Raw genomic sequence first — 17,408 nt, forward strand, 5'->3', positions numbered from 1 at the left:
AAGAAAGACGGGACCCTACGGCTCTGTACCGACTACCGGGGCCTAAACGCGGCTTCCCTGTCCAACAAATACCCCTTACCCCTGGTGAAGGACATGCTCGCCCACCTGTCCACGGGCAAAGTCTTTTCCAAATTGGACCTGCGCGAGGCGTACTATCGCATCCGAATCAGGGAGGGGGACGAATGGAAGACGGCGTTCAACTGCCCCCTAGGCGCTTTCCAGTACAAGGTACTGCCCTTCGGACTCGCGGGGGCCCCTGGGGTGTTCATGCAGCTCATCAATGAGGTACTGCATGAACATCTGTTTAAAGGGGTCCTGGTCTACATCGACGACGTCCTTATTTACACAAAAACATACGAGGAACACGTAACCTTAGTCAGGCAAGTCCTCGACAAGCTCAGAAGGGCGCAGCTCTATGCAAAGCCCACAAAGTGCGAGTTTCACAAAGACCGCCTAGACTATTTGGGGTATCGAATCTCCGGGGACGGCATCGAGATGGACCCCGCAAAAGTCGAAGCGGTACTAAACTGGGAGCGGCCCCGCAACAGACGGCAACTACAGAGCTTCCTGGGATTCGCGAATTTCTACAGGTCCTTCGCCCGGGGGTTCGCTGAGATAGCCCTACCCTTAACGGACCTCCTCAAAACCAAAGGGGTGGGGGACACCAGACGCGCCAAGAACCCAGGCACAGTGCTGAATTGGACTCCCGCGTGCCAGACCGCATTCGACAAGCTGAAAGCGCTGTTCACGACGGAGCCAATCCTCGCGCACCCGGACCCAGAACGGCCGTTCGTGGTCCAAGCCGACGCCTCAGACTTCTCCCTGGGAGCCATCCTCCTACAAAAAGACTCCACGGGGCTCCTGAAACCATGCGCCTACCTGTCAAGGAAGTTCTCCGAGACAGAGAGGCGATGGCACGTCTGGGAGAAAGAAGCCTTTGCGGTGAAATCGGCACTAGAAACATGGCGTCACCTACTCGAGGGAGCCACCCAACCATTCGAGGTCTGGACGGACCACCGGAACCTCGAGGCCCTACGAACGCCTAGACGCCTTAGCCCAAAACAGGTCCGATGGGCACAATTCTTCAGCCGCTTTGATTTCCAGTTGAAGTTCATGCCGGGCAAGAAGAACTTCCTGGCCGACGCCCTCTCCCGGCTGCCCCAAGACGAAGAGCCCGCCCCAGACACCATTGGGACGGTCCTATCCGCCTCGCAACTGGGGATGGCCGTGACCACCCGAAGCGGCGCACGGAGGCAGCTCGACGCTACGGCGCAGCCGACGGCGGGACAACCGGCGACGGAAAGAAGGCAACCGCAACTACCAGGGGGAATGCGCACGGACCTCGCCGCCGCCCTCAAAACCGACCCCTGGTTCCTGGCAAACCCCGACAAGGTAACGATGGCGCAAGACCTAGCATGGGGGGAAGGCAGAATCTACGTCCCGGACTCGCAACGCCAGGCGATCTTGCATAGGTCACACGACGCCAAGCAAGCGGGACACTTTGGGTTCCTCAAGACCCTACACCTAACACGGCGGCAATTCTGGTGGCCCGCGCTCAGGCGAGACGTAAAAACCTACGTGGCGTCCTGCCCAACGTGCGCTCGGGCCAAACGGGCACCAGGCAAACCCGCGGGGCTATTGCAACGGGTGGCAGAACCCTCCCGCCCATGGGAGGAAATCTCTATGGATTTTATAGTGGACCTCCCACCCAGCCAGAAGAAAACGGCCATTTGGGTGGTGAAGGACTACTTCTCAAAGCAGGCCCACTTCATCCCCTGCACGTCAGTCCCATCCTCACAACAACTAGCCAAACTCTTCCTCATCCACGTGTACAGGCTACACGGATGTCCCGCACGTGTGGTGACCGACAGGGGCACACAGTTCACCTCCAAATTCTGGCGGGCCTTCTTGAAGCTGACGGGGACCCAACAGGCCCTGTCTACGGCTTGGCATCCGCAGACGGACGGAGCCACTGAGGTTCTTAATGCCACCTTAGAGCAATTTATACGATCCTATACGAACTACCACCAGGACGACTGGGCTGAACTGCTCCCGTTCGCCGAAGTCGCATACAACAACGCCGTCCACACGAGCACGGGAAAAACCCCGTTCGAAGTAGTCTCGGGGCGCGACTTCGTCCCCATACCGGAGCTACCTCAACCCCCGGAACCCCAGGTGGACGCCAGCGACTGGGGACGGAAGATCGCGGAAGCATGGCCAGTAATCACGGCGGCGCTGAAGGAGGCACAGGCTGCTTACAAAGAGCAGGCCGACAAGCACCGGCGCCAACAACCGACGTTCCAGGCGGGGGACATGGCCTATCTCTCCACCAAGTTCCTAAAGTCAACCCAACCCTCGAAAAAACTGGGGCCTAAGTACATCGGGCCGTTCCGAGTCACGCAAATAGTGAACCCGGTAGCAATACGCCTGGACCTGCCACACAACCTCCGGAGGCTCCACCCGGTGTTCCACACCAGCCTCCTAAAACCGGCAACCACCTCCCGATGGCACCCAAGCACGCCTCAGCCCGCACCGCTTATGATCGACGGGCAACACCACTTCGAGATAAGGGACATCCTCGACTCACGCAAGCAACGAGGAACCCTACACTATCTGGTCAGGTGGAAACACTTCCCCCACCCGGAATGGGTGGCGGCGCACAACGTTAAAGCGCCTGACCTGACCAGAGCATTCCACCGGGCATACCCCGACAAACCGCAATCAAGGTCAGCAAAACCAACCCCCCCCCCCGCAGGCCTCCCCCCGCCTCCCGTGCCCCAAGGGAAGGGGCCCCCCCCAAGCCCGCGACTTGGGTGGACCTTCCCCCCCCCGGGACTCACTCCCCCCGCCCCGGGCCCACGGGGTGGTGACAAACGATCGCCAGCACCCTCCCCCCGCCCCCTGGCCGCGGGGGAGTGGCAAGCAAGTCAACAGGGCAACCTGGGGGCAACGCCCAGGAGACACAACAAAGGCGACGCACTCCAAATAAGCAAAAAAGGGCCCTACCTGGAGCTGAGCAGCACCCGACCAGCCACGCCTCTCGCCTCGCCGAACTGAGCCAAACAAACAGGGTGTGGTTGGAGCATGCGCACGCCAGGTCAGAACCCGAGCATGCGCACCATGGACACACCCTGGGAAGGCACGTGGTAGAGGGAGGAGCAAAGGGAGGGGCGACAACTACTCCGGCGGGAACTTTGAAAAAAAAAAAAAAAAAAAAAAAAAAAAAAAAATGGCGTTTTGACAGCTCCATGGGGGAAACCCAGAAACCCGGGGGAGAACACTATTCGGAAAGGGGGCAGTATGTCATGAGTGCCGTTGAGCTAAAGTAATCAGCGCAATGGCACTCATGACAATGACAAGGAAATAGGTGAAGGGGTACAAGTTAAGTAGCCATCAACCCACAACGACTAACGGCTAACAAACAATAGATAAACGGATCACGGAGCCACCCAAGCCATCAGCAGCAATACCACGGGGATCGCCCAGCTGAAAGCAATCAGCAGAAGAATGAAAACCTGAGGATGGGCGATCCTAGAAACCCTCAACCAATGGCAGGGCAACGCATGGGACAAAGGGGGGTGACGTGACCGAGAGCGAGGGGGCGCTGACCGGCGCGGGGTATTTAAACCCCGCACCGGCGCGCTCCTGTCACTCTCAGCTTTTTCTAACAACGTTGTACCTATCCTGAAATAAACCAGAGCCTGCTTTGCAACCCAGTGTCTGAACGTTATTCAGAGGTAGGCAGCGCATGACAGGCCCCCTCACCAAACTTTGCCCAGACTGAAGAAGCTGCTTGGACAAGCAGCGAAACGTTTCTACCAAAATAAAGAAATCCAGTTGCCATGACTCAACTTACAGACAACAGAGAAAGATATATCATACCTTAATCTAAGTGATGCACTTGAGACACATTTATTTGGAATAGGGATATAAAAATTTGTCATGTATCTTGTGGGAGTGGATTTAGGACAAATATTAGCAAGAATGTCAGGCTTGTACCTGCCCATCTCCTCAAGAAACCCCCTCACTTCTGCTAAAGAGAATTGCCCTGCAGGATAACTTGAACTGCTGAAGTCTACCTTGCAGGATCTTGAGCATTACCTTAGTGGCATGTGAAATGAGTGCCACTGTTTGATAGTTTGAACATTCTTTAGTGTTCCCCTTTTTTGGTATGGGGATATAAGTTGATTTTTTCCAGTCTGATGGCCATTCTTGTGTTTTCCAAATTTGCTGGCATATAGCATCCATTACCTTGACAGCATCATCTCACAAGATTTTGAACAGTTCAGCTGGGATGCCATCATCTCCTGCTGCCTTGTTATTAGCAATGCTTCTTAAGGCCCATTCAACCTCACTCTTCAGGATGTCTGGCTCTAGCTCACTGACCACACCGTCAAAGCTATCCCCAATATTGTTATCCTTCCTATACAGGTCTTCTGTATATTCTTGCCACCTTTTCTTGATCTCTTCTTCTTCTGTTAGGTCCTTGCCATCTTTGTTTTTGATCATACCCATTTTGGCCTGGAATTCACCTCCAATGTTTCTAATTTTCTGGAAGAGGTCTCTTGTCCTTCCTATTCTATTGTCTTCTTCCACTTCCACGCATTCCTTGTTTAAAAATAATTCCTTATCTCTTCTGGCTAACCTCTGGAATTTTGCATTTAATTGGGCATATCTCCCCCTATCACTGTTGCCTTTTGCTTTCCTTCTTTCTTGGGCTGCTTCTAGTGTCTCAGCAGACAGCCATTTTGCCTTCTTGGTTTTCTCTTTTTTGGGGATGTATTTTGTTGCCGCCTCCTGAACAATGTTGCGAACTTCTGTCCAGAGTTCTTCCGGGACCCTATCTACTAAGTCCAGTCCCTTAAATCGATTCTTCACCCCCACTGCATATTCCTTAGGAATATTAGTGAGCTCATATCTAGCTGAACTGTGGGTCTTCCCTAATCTCTTTAGTCTGATCCTAAATTGTGCAAGAAGAAGTTTGTGATCGGAACTACAGTCAGCTCAAGGTCTTGTTTTTACTGACTGTATGGATGTCCGCCACCTTTGGCTGCAAAGGATGTAATCAATCTGATTTCGGTGTTGTCCATCTGGGGAAGTCCATGTATAAACCTGTCTCTTAGGTTGTTCGAAGAGTGTTTGTTATGCAGAGTGAGTTGTCTTGGCAAAATTCTATCAGCCTGTGTCCTGCTTCATTTTGTTCTCCCAGGCCATGCTTACCTGTAATTCCAGGTGTCATTTGACTGCCCACCTTAGCATTCCAGTCTCCTGTGATGAAAATAACATCTCTTTTAGGCTTGTTGTCCAGTAGGTGCTGCAGATCCTCATAGAACTGCTCCACTTCAGCTTCTTCAGCATCTGTGGTTGGGGCATATATTTGGATCACTGTGATGTTAGATGGCTTGCCCTGAATTCGAATTGAGATCATTCTATCGTTTTTTGGATTGTATCCAAGCACTGCTTTAGCCACTTGACTATTAATTATGAAGGCTACTCAGTTCACTGATGCCCAAAATGTCTATCTTTAATTTTGACATCTCCCCAATAACCACATCCAATTTGCCCGGGCTCATAGATCTTACATTCCAGGTTCCAATGGTGTGTTGATCCTTAGAACATCGGACTCGCCGTTCACCACCAGCACCGTCGGCCGCTAGCCGTCCTTTCGGCTTTGAGCTAGCTGTGTCATCACGTCTGGGGCTAGTTGAACTCATCCTCTGTTCCTCCCCAGTAGCATTCTGACCATCTTCCGACCTGGGGGTCTCATCTTCTGATGGTATACCGACATATCTCTGGTTGTACTGATCCATTTAGTTTTCACGGCAAGAATACTGGGGTGGGTTGCCATTACCTTCCCCAGGGATCGCATTTAGTCTGACCTCTCTGTCATGACCTTCCCGTCTTGGGTGGCCCTTCACAGTTTAGCTCATGGCATCACTGAGGTGCTCAAGCTCCAGCACCACGACAAGGTAACGATCCTTTGCTGAAGTTGACTAAACTTAAGCAAGAATTATTACTTAATTCACTTAATACACAACAAGGCTAATTCAGACACATAGAGTATGATTTTTAAGGGAGAAATAATTGACGTAAAGACAGTAATTAGAAGCAATTGCAATGTTTAGAAATATTTTAATGCAATTACCAGTATAGTACAATGGGAGGGAATTTAGAATTATGTAGTTTCTTAATACTGTTTTTTCTCATTCTATGATTATGTGCATTTATCCTTGGAATAATGATAAATAGTTGTGATATTAACATCTTGTTGAGACTTTTATAGAGGTTTCTAGGTTTTTATAAATGATACAATGTAGTCAATTCCATACAATCAATTAATTAAATAGTGGATTTTAAACTTTAATTGTAAACTCCCTTTTTATCTATATTTTATTATTTTATCCACTATTTTTCTTTTTTTTTCCTTTTCTTCTTTTTACAGTTATTTATTCTTTTTTTTAAAACATTTTAATCAAGAAAAAAAGAAAGAAAACTCTACCTCTCTGCTCCCATCTAGTGGTGGTTTGTTTTTTGCAGTCCCAATCCAGTATGGCTACACAATAAACATTAAAACATAAATATTAAAAATGACAGCCTTGTAAACAACATAAAGCACAGAACTCACCTAAAAGTGAGACATCATTGGAACATGTTTAAGGAAAAAAATATTAAAAGTGTTCCTTGCAGCTTTTACTTGCTCCGTACTCGCTCCATTAAAAAAAATAATAAGAATACACACGCAATAAACCCTTAACTACTTCCTTCTGTAAACAGTTTCAGAAATCTACATCAGATAATCATTTTGTGCGGATTGATCTGAGGATTTCCAACCAGAGAAAGATTACCTCTAGCAGACTCTATTCACAGGTGCTGCCTTTCCTGCAATGGACTGTACTTTGGTGGCTGTTGCATATTGGTTCCTCTAGAACAGTGTTCCTCAACCTCAGCAACTTTAAGATGTGTTGACGTCAACTCCCAGAATGGCCCAGCCAGCATGCTTTCATCTTTCATACTGGCTAGGGAATTCTGGGAGTTGACGTCCCCACATCTTAAAGTTGCTGAGGTTGAGAAACACAGGTTTAGGTCATTGAATGTTGGCATGCTCTATACTTGGAAAAATGTCAGAAAAACAGAAGGAGAAGAATCAGTTTGAAATAGGATCTTTTCATCTAGAAAAAAATAGCAGTTGAACGCCATATCCTCTGGATATGCAGAAAGCTTGTGATGTAGACACTGTGAGATATAGACTGTTGTTGCTGCTGTTAAATAAAATGGCCGTAGAAAGACGTGTTGGCTGGGGAATTCTGGGAGTTGAAGTCCCCACATCTTAAAGTGCTGACATTGAGAAACACTGATCTAGAAGTCTGTGGCAGGATTTTGTTAACATCTTCAGCATCAACTCTAGGATCAGAAATAGGCCTGAAAACCATAACTTGTGTCTATCATTGCATCTTCAGATTACAGATCCAGCCTTGATTAGCTATTTTGTCAGTTACTGTCCCAAGAAAATTCAAAACAAGATCTAAACAGGGATCAAGATCTGCACGATGTGCAGTGTTGTGACTGAAACTCCACCCTTTTGTACACACAGTGCTTACTCATACAAAAGAGATGGGCTTCTACCATGATGCCACAGCCACCATCTTACAGATTTTGAACCCTCCCTGGGGATTCCCTTTGATCTACCTTGGTTCAGGATGAGTGATCTCCATTGCCGGTCTGAGAAGTTTGCTCTGTGAAGCAAGGCAGGAAATTCTGTAAGTCAAAGTGCACAAGGCCCCCAGTTACTGGAATGATTCTTGCATCTGAGACAGAAAATCTTGTAAGTTCCCACCATCCCCGCTGTCAGTAAAGCTGCAGCAACAGAGCTTAAGTAATTTTCTGATGTTTTTCATGACACTCCAGATCAGCCACCTTGCTTTCCTAACACTAGGACCAGCCCTCTAAGATTTGGCAAGAAGGAACTCCTTTCTATATATGTTCAGTTGTTGTTTTTTTAATTGTAATTTTGCTACTCAGAGAAGGGAAAGAATTGCAAATGATCTGTTTCAAATCTTCCTAATCTCCACTGCTGGCAGCATTTATAACTTGCAGTGATCAATTTTACATTCCTTCCAAGAACTAACCACACAAAAAGTAGGAATATCACCAGATTCCTTGATGTATCCGCATACATAAGAAGCTATGTCTGTTGTTGTTTTTTTAGTCAGAGGAAAGCATGGTCTCTTTCTCTGGCAGATGATCCGTTGTCTGCCTCTCCGCAGCTGTCTGTCTGCTTGATTAAAATGTCCTCTTTCTTTCCACTGTCAAGGGAGGAAACAAGTAATCAAGCCGGATGCCAAGAGCAGAGAAAGAACAATAACCAAGACTGAACGGAAGCAGCCAGCAAACAAGGACCTCGACTTGTGAGAAAAACCAAACAGCGCCTGACATAAGCAAACAACGCTGAGGGGGATGCTTTCTGCTGTTTCCTCCTACCTACTGTGCTGCTACCCAGGTGAGACTCGGCTGCAGGCTTGGTGGGCTTTTGAAGGCTCCTCCTCCTGTAAATGGAGTCATTGGGTAGTCATTATGTGCTCTGATGGCAATAATGGCTGTGGAATTATTTGTTACTTTACGATAGCCAGCCGGCAATTCAAACAAAGGGATCACTTCCTGCTTGCTGGGAGGAAAAAGAAAGAGGCCAAGCGCATATTAACAGACATTACCGAACAGAATGGACCCAGATATCGTACCCAGCAATGAAAGCCGGTGTCCCTCTGCTGGACGTGTCTGGGAATGCACATCTCCCATGAACAAAGCCTCATAAAAGGCATCTTTCTAAATGAATAGAACTCTGGGGATCATGGCAATAAGTAATGTGATTCTAAAAAATCAGCCCTGTTTGTCTCAATGTGTACTTTGTGATGCCAGATCAATAAACTGCACTTCTTCTATTCTGAAAGCTCGTTAAAAATAACTTTCCTGGTTAAAAAGACAATAAATTACTGGAAAGAATGTTTAAACAAAGTCTGAGAAACAGCCCATTGTATACAAACATAGAGCTGCATTTTGTGAGCCAATGTTTCAATTAGCCTAACCCAGCTTAGGAGAAATAGAAGAGAAAATATAAATATTGCTGATGAACAGTAAGAAAAATCAATCTAAGGAGCTGAACTATAAATGTGCATACAGCACTGACTTCTCCTAGTCTTTGGTTGTTTATGCAGAGAGAAAATGCATTTTTAAAAAGAGGAAATTCCGCTCCTGGCCCACTCTATACTGAATTTTCTTCCTATCAGAGAAGCATCTGGCCCTTTTAGATAATCTACTTTAGAAAGTTGATGGAAAAGTCAAATATGAATAAGAAAAATGCATGAAAAGCCCAGTCCTTCTCAGTCATAATAATGAACTTTGGCCTCTCAACAAGTAACACTGCATATTCTTGCTTTAGCACAGTTTGGTGGGGCAGTTATTTTTCAAGAAGTAAAAAAAAAACGCTGGCAATTGATGAGGTCCAGGTATCTTGGACTGTGGGATTTGTGGAGAAAAGAAATGCACAGAATGACGATGTCTTCATGACATAGCTGAAGGTTCAATAGGAGCCACATCTTTCAAGAGATGTTATATTTATCCACAATGAAAATGAGGTGAGCATGCAATGAAAGTCAAGGAAACCAAGAGCAAGGCTTCTTTAAAAGCAAGCAAACTACATAGTGCATAGTCTAGCTTAGTCTTTAAATTAATTCAGTTGGCACACATGTCCTCTAAGAGAATCAGACAGGTCCGGGTGACTTCAGGTTTTTGAAACTCCTACCCATAAAATGAAATAAAAATCATGGTACATGAAAACAAGATAAGATAACCCAAAGGACTGAGACATAATTTAAATATATTTTATAGCTGAAAAATCAGCTCCTCCCCTGCCCATTGCTTCTCATACAGTTCACTGATACCACCCCAACTTGAATTCTTGCTTAAAAAATAATATGCCTGGTCATGAACCTAAGAGAGGATATTTACCAGTGTGTCCAGATATCTAAAGACCATCCTTAAAATCTGTCTGTGGTCCTCCCTTCACCTGTGCAGCATTTGCTTGATTCTGGAACCTGCAAAGACACCTTAGAACAAGGCCCAGCATTTTTCTTCAACTACCATTCTATAATCCAATGCATTAGAGATTACTTTTTTCCATTCCCATGCTAGGTTTTTTTTCCCCATTAGCGGTTTTAAAATATGGAAAACACATGCACGTACACTATACACATGCACATACAATATCCTTCCCACACATATTCTACATACTGTTACAGGTGTGGGAAACTTATCTGCTGGGGGGAGCACATAACCCCTCCCTGATGTAATGTTTTTCATGCAGCAGCACAAGGGGAATTTTGTGCCAGGTGCAAATGCACCTCAACTTTCCCCCCTCAGGAAGAAGGTTGATGCACAGGCAAAGAATGTCAAGGCAGGTAGACTTGCTCAAGGCACCATGGACTGGATACACCAGCTTTATAATCCAGAGAACATCTACAGTCCAGAGGTTCCTAAACTCTGTATTACTACCCTTGAAAATAGTCTTGCAAGGAAGCATCTTTTTATGTAATTCAACTTCTGGTTTTTCTCTTGTACTTTTTAGAATTTAACATTAGTAACAATACAGAATTCAAAGAAAGATCACCTTAAAAAATTAATTGGGACTTCACATACAAACATGCACACCATAGGTGTCCAAAATTGGCCACAATTATGTGAAAATGATGAGTCATGTGATGACATCACACCAATGGTGCCACATGTCATGACATTACAATGACTGAAGTAAGCACCGATGTGTCATTCCCATTGTGATGTCATGATGTGATGCATGCGTCATCATTTGTCCCTCTTGCTCCTGCAGCTGCCTGTGATAATATGTGTTTTATACATATATATATATATGTGTGTATCTGGGTGCATACACACAAACTTGATCTTCAAAAGCTGCATCAGGGTGCACAGGAGTGGGAACATAGAACTTGTCTGCATCATGTTAAAGCAATGTTTTTCAAACTTGGCAATTTTAAGATGCATGCTGGCTGGGGAATTCTGGGAGTTGAAGTCAACACATCTTAAAGTTGCTGAAGTTTGGAAACACTGGTTAGGTCATTGAATGTTGGCATGCTCTATAATTGGAAAAATGCTAGAAAAACAGAATGGGCAGAATCAGTTTGAAATAGCATCTTTTCATCTAGAAAAAATGGCAGTTGAATCTATATCCTCTGGATATACAGAAAATTTGTGATGCAGACCCTGCAAGATATGGACTTTGTTGTTGCTGCTGTTAAATAAAATGGCCATAGAGAGACCTGTGGGAGGAAGCTTTGCATGTGTCTGTTTATGCTACAACTCTTTTCCTTCCTCCTTTAATTCTGAATTCTAACTGTGCACCCCATCAAGAGAGTTAAAGGACATGCAGGAACAATTTTAAATCAGGAACCTTTTGCAATTTCCAGCTCAGTTTCAGCATTTCTTAACAAAGGGCCAAGATTTCAAAAGCCCTTGTGGAGTAGATTAGAAGGTTAAGAGGCCGTTGGGAGATGACATGAATAAGTATGAGGTAAACAGCTGCACTTAAGACAAGGTAGTTCAAACAGGTGACAAACAAATGGATGCTAATTTCATAGACACAATATGGCAATAATCTAGAATTTCTTCTTTACTTACATCACCTTGCAGCAACTCCCAAAGGCCAGGATGTCATTGGTGGTTGCTGTCATTTATGTCAGTTTACCATCCATACTGACCACAGGGCAGGGCAATTGACTTGCTCCCCTTGCCAAGGAAGAGGGTGAGTTGCTCCTTCTGCATAAAATAATGACCCCTTACCTGGGCCTTCCAAGGTGCTTGTTCTATTTGTGTTTAACCTGGGGCCCATCATGTGAAGATCAAGGAGAAACAAAAGGGTATGGGATGCACATAAAAACCAGGCAGAGCTTCGATTGCACCATCCCGGCTGTCATCCTGACTTTTTTGACCATACCCCATGGACACCCTTGAAAGGGAATGTAAGAACTAAGTATTTACGATTCATCACAGCCATCACTGCAAATCGATAGGCTAAGAGAAAAGTGCTAAACATAATATCAAAAGAAGAAAATAAAAGAAAAAATAAGATGAAGTTGGATCCAGGGTTGGATCCAGAATTAAGATCCTGCAAGGGTCTGGAACAGACTTTTGCCCCATCCTTGCCCTTAGAAGCCATCCTCACACTGCAGTGCTATACACGATTTAACTTAATATCTCCTAAACATAATAGGAGAGAAAAGATAAATATCCCTGCTGTGAATCAAACTGCTTTTCAATAGTCATTGTATTCCCTCACTGTTTCCAGTCATGGTCTTAAACTGATGAAACCAAGGGATTTTCTGTATTGCAGGCTTAGAGTAAGGGCAGTAGGAAACCATTTTCATACTTTGGTCTAAAAGAGAGAGGCATCTGCAGGATCCATCACTTTGTCCACATGACAAGAGCAGTGTCACACACTCAGTGCAAGTCCCACCCCTTTGGTATGTGTGTACTCTGTTACAGCGTACATAGAAAAGGGGTGGAGATTGCATTGAGTTGGTGTGATGCAACTTTCCATATTTCACCACCCTGCAGAAGCCTGTGCAAGAAAACTGTGCATGTGACCATGCAAATACCTGGTGAGAGTTTTTTCTTTTTTAAATAGTGAATGAAAACTAATTGATACATTTTTTAAAAATTCTGAATTTCTTTAAAAGAAGGTTGAACCTCTTACTAATTGTGTATTCTCTCAAGATGGAGTAGCAAACAGCCCTCATGTAAATTACAGCAAAGATTACATGATCAGCTCAACATACTAGCAACAAAGATTTATAGTTTTTAAATTATTAATTTAAAATTCAGCTACAATCTCCTCGTGGAAATGCTTAGTGCTAAAGAATACAGAATAATAGACTGCTAAAGAAAAACATCTTTTGTCTCTTAAAATAGTATTCTTGGTGACTCCAGAATAATTATCTCTGTGCTCTTTAATGCTCACTGGCACCTTGTCTGCTAAGACATGTAGGGATGTCAGTTTTGCTCACAAATGGCAGAAAAATTCATTTCCCTGTAATGTCTTATTCACAGCTTTAGCAAGCAAACAAATGCTAAGATGCTCTGGTGAGGCAGAGGAGGAAATCACTCTTCACACCCTTTCTGAAATGTGTTGCATCTTCTGCAACTTAGAAGAAGGAAATGGCTTAGCTTGGAATATTGCCAATGGCAGAAATAGGGAGCTTTCCTCTTGCCACATCAGAGATATTCAGGCTGTTTTACTGTGAAATAAAAAGCCCCCAAAGCACATTTTGTTAAGAATTTACATCCAACATTCCTGCTTCATATGTATGTATGTATGTATGTATGTATGTATGTATGATGGATGGATGTATTTTTCTGCCTGTTTATATATTTAATTGATTTCCCCTTTTTATTATTCTATATTTTGCTTATATTTGCAAATACTTTATATTATTGTGTTTCAATGAAAGCAATGCATAAGTCAGTGGGGGAAGGAAGATGTTGCTGTTTGGAATCCATTACTACTGATCATCCTGAAGATGATCTGTTAGAGCACAACTATGTAGGGACATAGCTTAGCACTAGTATCTGCCTTGGCCTCCTTTTCATGTTGTCCTAACAAGTACAAAATCTGCCAGAGTAACTGGGAGAAGAAAATGGCAGCTTGACATAGCTGCCTGTCACTTTGCTGTTGCACCCCTATATCACAGGGAAAGGTGGGGGGGAGCTGTTTCAGGATTGCACAAAGCACAGAACAGAAGGATCTTCTTCTAAAGTAGTTCAAGAGGTTTCTTTGTTTGTCATGTTTCAGGAAAGAAAAGCATTAGTTGCTCTAAGAGTTTGACCCTGTCAGCTAGATAGATCTGCAAGCAACAAGCAGATAAAGCAGATTAATGAAGCTGTTTTCTACCACCCATCTCCTGTGTGTCTGGGAAATCACAAAACAAGACAGGGGACAAAGTGTAACCTCTCCAATCTGCCACACGCCAATTAAGCTTTCCAGGTCTTATCAGTAGATAAATAGACCCTTAGGAGCACTGTATCCTGGATCTTTCAGACCTGGGCTGTTAGCCCATAAACAGGTAGGAATCCTAGTACCACATCCAAAACAGGACAGGGGATCCATCTTGTTAGAGCACTAAGGCTAAGATTGAAACTTCTTCCCTCAGTGATGGAACATCCATCATGTCTAATCAATGAGGTTTAACTACAGAGCTCTTCAGGAACCAGAGATCATGTTCTCTTACAATACATGGATTAAGACCACCTTTTGCAGTCTAGATTTCTGGTGGGGACATGGCAGACTGAACAGCTGTCCCCACAGGCTCAGCAGGCAGAGCTGACAATGTGGCAGTTTTTCCAGCCTCAGGCAGGTTTTCCTGAAGTCCAGGAGTGTTTTCCAGAAAAAGGAAAACACCAGGAATCACCCCATCTGTCCTCCGGATGGCTGCTTGCAGCCAGAAGATAGCAAACAGCATTTCGTGTTCAACTAGTAAGAGCTTAGCTGGGAGACTGGGACATCACCATTTTCCAAGCTGCACTGTTGCCTTAAAGGGATACTAAGACCGGCCACCCCATTTCTAAATCACCCAATTTATATTACTTTTAAGTATGTGTATCCTAAGAGAGGCTTTCTACAGCAAGGAGAAGCTGGTTCTCTTGGTGTTTAGCGTTATTTTTGGGATTACTTTTTTAAAATTCAAAGTTTTGGACTTTGTTTTCCCTCTAAATATTAAGGAGGATTGAGGTAAGCAAGTTTCTCCCTGTTATTTTTGTACTAAATTTGAAGATATTGGTATTTCCCTACACGTTGAATCTGCTGATTTGAACCTTCACCTTTCTGCTTCTACTTTCCCTTGAGAACTGTCTGCATATCTCACTTTCGCTTGTGTAAACACATTCCCGAACTCTTCCATATTTTTGACCTTCGCTGGTTAAGCTCCTAGGGGGTGCCATAATCTGCTGCATGAGACATGGAAGATTTTAAACAGATTTTCTCTGACTTCCACCAAGATTTTAAACAGATTCCTTCTGACTCCTACCAAGTTTTTATGCAAGACATTCAGAACATTATGGAAAATATGAGGTCTAAAATGTGCCATCTGGTTGGGGATGTCATGGATGGGACTGAGGAATTTAACAGTGATAGTATTTTTTCCAAGAGTGAGATCGGGATTTCTATTGAAATGCTGGATGAAGATTGGATAGTCGAGTTGGAGAGTGGGTTACAAGCCACAAGTGAAATTGATCTTCTGGTGGAGTGCCATGGAAAAGAAGGGGTTATTGTGTATGGGAGGTTTCCTGAAGAGAAGTCAGAGTTTTTGAGGAGGGCAGTTGGGCTGCTCGGTTTTTTAAAGAAAAAAGCTCTGTGTACATTGTGGGGATATGTAAATCCTCTGGTTTATTTTGAAGTGGGATAAGGGTTTAAGAATATTTATCTGGATTGCTTTTAGGGTTTGGCTGACTTCGTTTAGCTTTAATAGATTAAGATTATTACGGTATAATAAAAAAAATGTCTGTTTGGATGGTTTGGGGTTCAATATGATTAAGATTATTAAAATTGTTCTATTATCAAGTATAGGTAAAGGTAAAGGTAAAGGTTTCCCTTGACGTAAAGTCCAGTCGTGTCCGACTCTAGGGGGCGGTGCTCATCTCCATTTCTAAGCCTTAGAGCCGGCGTTGTCATAGACACTTCCGGGTCATGTGGCCAGCATGACTCGGAACGCCGTTACCTTCCCGCCGAAGCGGTACCTATTGATCTACTTACGTTTGCATGTTTTCGAACTGCTAGGTGAGCAGGAGCTGGGACGAGCAACGGGAGCTCACCCCGCCGCGCGGTTTCGAACCGCCGACCTTCCGATTGGCAGCTCAGCGGTTTAACCCGCAGCGCCACCGTGTCCCCTATTATCAAGTATAATGGCAGACAATTTATATTTTTTTAGTTTGATTTTTATTATAGTAGACAGAAATGTATAGAATAGTAATAGGAAGGAAATAAATGTTATCTTTGAGGGCGAGTTGTTTAGGTTTTTTTAAAAAAAATTCCTTTTAATAGAAGGGGAGGGAGTAACTGTATTTAGTGATTTTTACAATGTGCCAATGGAATGATTTATAGAAATAATGTGATTTTGGTTTAATATAGAGTAAGGTATTGATTATGGAAATTTTTGTATATCGTTTTGTATATTCTTTTCAGGGGGAGATGGGCGGTGATAGAACTTGGAATAATAAATAAATAAATGTCAGAAGTCTCTTCTTTTTGTAACTTTGAAAAATTTTCTCATGTTTTCACACTTGTTTTCTTTGTAGTTTTTTTGTTTTTCTGTAGCTTTTATCTTTGCTTGAAACTTAATAAAATTATTTTTAAAAAAGGACCATCTTTTGCAGCCTAATGCTTTCCACATTGTTGAGGCTAAAATTCCCAGATTCCAAGCCATATAACCACACTGCCTGGAAATTGTGGTCCCAACATATTTTTAGGGCAGCAGATTGGGAAAATGAATTAGGAAATTCTCAGCAGCAGCAATTTTTGACACAAGATGATTTTAAACATTCCAGCTAAATTCAACCATGACAAACAGCTATTACAGTGGCTGGTCAATAGACCTCCCATTTCTGCTGTCTTAAGATTTAAAACAGAGGGTGGTTGCCCACCGCATTTTCAGAATACAGTACTTCATAGACTGCACTTAGCTTGGTGGGGAATATATTGTAAATGGCTGCTGTAACTTGTTTATATAGGAGAGGAGAGGACAATATATGGTCTTCCATTTACATTGGAGTACTATGCCATGTTACCAAGGGTTCATCAGAATTCAGCATCTGGAGAACATGTTGCCCATGTAGATGCTGACTGAATTTGATTAGTTTGACCAATGTATTTATAAAGCAGCTTTGGAGTTCCAGTCAAAATGGCACATTTCAGCACTGTAGTTTTGTTATCCTGTAATTGCTTCATTCCCATCATTGGAGTCAGAAACAGATTATTATGATTTTCTTCTCCCTTCCCAAGGCAACAGCTGCAGAGACTGACAAAGGACATCAGGTCTGTCCTTATAAAGATGGGATATATAAACAATATTAAAATTGCCACTAACTTATGTAACAAATTGGATGTGACTAAAAGTAGAATACCCAGAAGATTGTGAGCAGTTTATGTTGTCACATCTATAACTTAATTAAGTCTAATGAAACTAGGGATGTGCAAAGCGTACCGTTCCAGGGACCGAACAGAACAAAAATATCCTGTTTTTCTTTCAGACCCTTCAAGCCTGGCTGAAACATGGATAGTCCAGCATCTGGAACTAAATGCACAAAATTTACTTCTATAAAAATGCTGGACCACCCCTGACCTGATAAATTAG

This window comes from Candoia aspera, chromosome 4 (genome assembly GCF_035149785.1).
Source record: "Candoia aspera isolate rCanAsp1 chromosome 4, rCanAsp1.hap2, whole genome shotgun sequence".
Taxonomy (NCBI): Eukaryota; Metazoa; Chordata; class Lepidosauria; order Squamata; family Boidae; genus Candoia; species Candoia aspera.